Genomic DNA, 2,574 nt, shown 5'->3' with positions numbered 1-2,574 from the left:
ATATATATATATATATATAATTACCTCGAAAAGATATTCTTTATTATTATTATATAATATATATATATTAATTTAACATTTTAAACCAATATATATATTTTTTAATTAAAAAGTTTAAATGTCAAACCAATATTTTTTTTGAATTTAAAAAGTTAATATATGGAATCGATAATCTCTTGACGCCCCGAATGATTTAGGTTTTTCTAACCAAGCCTTGACTTGCCTAAAAAGAGGAAGATAGATTCCTATTGAGCATTGAAAGGAATATCTCCGAAACCAACCCCACATGCGCGAAAACAATGAGGGATTAGCTCAAGGAGTACTAAAAAAGGTGCTAACGGCCTTTAGGAAAGTGGTTCAGGTAGCTCAGCTGGTTAGAGCAAAGGACTGAAAATCCTTGTGTCAGTGGTTCGAATCCACTTCTAAGCGGACGAAGGGTCCAAAGGACACGTAGCCTACGCGCGCCGGATTTAGAATAGAATAAAAAAAAGTGAAAGAAAGAATTTAGAATGTTAACATTTTTATCTTAATGAGAATCAATCTGGGACAATACTCTTACGATTTGACTTGTTATAATAAGTTGGGTCAAATTAATATTTTAATAATATAAATAATATGTATTAAAACATATTTTATTATATATTTTTCAACATAAAAGTTGGAATTAATTACAATTTCATAATTTTTTTAAACATTATAAATTGAATTATTCAATGTAAAATTAACATTAAATTTCAATTTCAATTTATCCAATGGATATTTAAATTTTCACAAAATAGTACCATTTATAAATTGTTTTTATATTGAGATTCGAACTAAAAACAAAAAATAGGCACACTTTGAGAATGTGAGAATGTGAAGCCTTAATTATGTAAAACATCTTTACTGTTCAACATTTTCTTATCTTGAAATGCAATGTTTTGTACTATCTTCCTTCCTTTCTGTAATATAAAGAGGGGTGGAGAAATTATGTGAATAATTCATTAACCCGACAAACCGAATTTTATAACTGTATACTACTAATCTTAAATTTGCTTAAATTTGATTCTAAAATAATTAATTTAATTTTAAATTCACAGAAGGCCCTACAAAAATAAATAGTTTGAAACAAATATATTACCAATATTTGAACCAAGGACTTCATATAAACTATTATAACATTTAACTAATTAAAATAATTTTTTTTTTATATAATAAATAATTATTAATATTTTTAATATAAAATAAAATACAACAAATAAAAGAAATGGGTTTTTTTTTGCCTAAGACCAAAAGGAACGGTCCTCTAAATTACCGATTAAATTAAAATTATTTTTAATCTAATTAATTATTCAGATGTATATTTATTCTTTGGAAAATAAGTATAAAAAGCACTAATCTAACTTATATCTAAATCAACCAATAGGTTTGAACTTTGAAGGAACAGTGTTACGAGAATTAATTGAATTTAGAATAATTTAATACATATTTTTGTTGAAAATTTAAACACAAACACTCCTACTATCAAATTCATTGATCATATTAAGGTTTACAAAAAAATGTTATCATGGTTAGGGTTTGATTAGTTCTTCATCTCCCGATTTCGTATTACTCTTGACGTGACTTTTGTTGATTTCCTGATTTGACAAGGAATATAGAATCAAAACTGCACTTTAATCTTCCACTCTACCAGTAGAATTAGTGTTTTAGCAACTAACATTGGCGACGGAGAAGTTATGCCGTGGTTAATAAATAATATTATCGTCGTCGACTAAACCGACGTGGTTAATAAAAAAATATCAGTCACGGCGAAGTTACGTCGTGGTTAATAAAAAATATCAGTCACGGCTTTCGTTGTCGGTGTCGTCGCAAATAGTATGACTTTCCCGCCTCTCTCCCACCATTATTATCAGTGACAGTTTTCGATGTGAACGTCGTTGCTAAAATTCAGGTTTCCCGCCCTCTCCCCGCCATTTTTAAAAAGAATATTAGTCACGTCAATAGCATAATGTCGTGGCTAATAATCTATAATACCATCCACGACATTATGCTATCGTTGTGGCTAATATTCTAAAACTATTAGGGACGGCAATAGCATAATGTTGTGGCTGATAATCTATAATAAAATCTACGACATTATGTTATTTTCGTCCCTAATAGTCTTTAGACGATCAACGACCTACCACAAATGTCGTCGCTGACAGTCTTTCCCAAATAAGTTTCATGGCCTTTAAATAGCACGCTCCTCTCTCGTTTCGATTTAAGGAATTTGAGATTTCCTTTTGTGTGAAAAGTGAAACTATTGATTTCCTTCTAACTAATTTTCAATCGGGCTCTTTTCAATTTCTTCTCTCATATCTCCATCTTCAATTGGTTATAAGAAAATTGAAGATGAAGATTTCTCATAAGAGCCCGATTGTTTATTAGTTAGAAGCACATTGGTTGAAGATAACAAGGAGAAACCAATTTCTGCAGTCACTAAGCACGCTCCTCTTTCGCTTCTCCTTAAGGAATTTTCTCAATGATCATCAATCTCTTTTGGGAAATCTCCATCTTCAATTGGTTAGAATGAAAATGAAGATGGAGATTTCCCAG

At 29.8% G+C, this 2,574-nt stretch overlaps 1 non-coding gene across 1 annotated transcript; it reads left to right on the top strand.

Moving 5' to 3' along the window:
• The first annotated feature begins 355 nt into the window (after positions 1 to 355).
• Positions 356 to 429, top strand: TRNAF-GAA. Its single transcript has one exon. It is a non-coding gene; the product is annotated as a tRNA-Phe (tRNA).
• The last annotated feature ends 2,145 nt before the right edge of the window (positions 430 to 2,574 follow it).

Source organism: Impatiens glandulifera, chromosome 1 (genome assembly GCF_907164915.1).
Source record: "Impatiens glandulifera chromosome 1, dImpGla2.1, whole genome shotgun sequence".
NCBI lineage: Eukaryota > Viridiplantae > Streptophyta > Magnoliopsida > Ericales > Balsaminaceae > Impatiens > Impatiens glandulifera.
The sequence above is the reverse complement of the archived record's forward strand: the minus strand, read 5'-3'. Positions and strand labels throughout refer to the sequence as shown.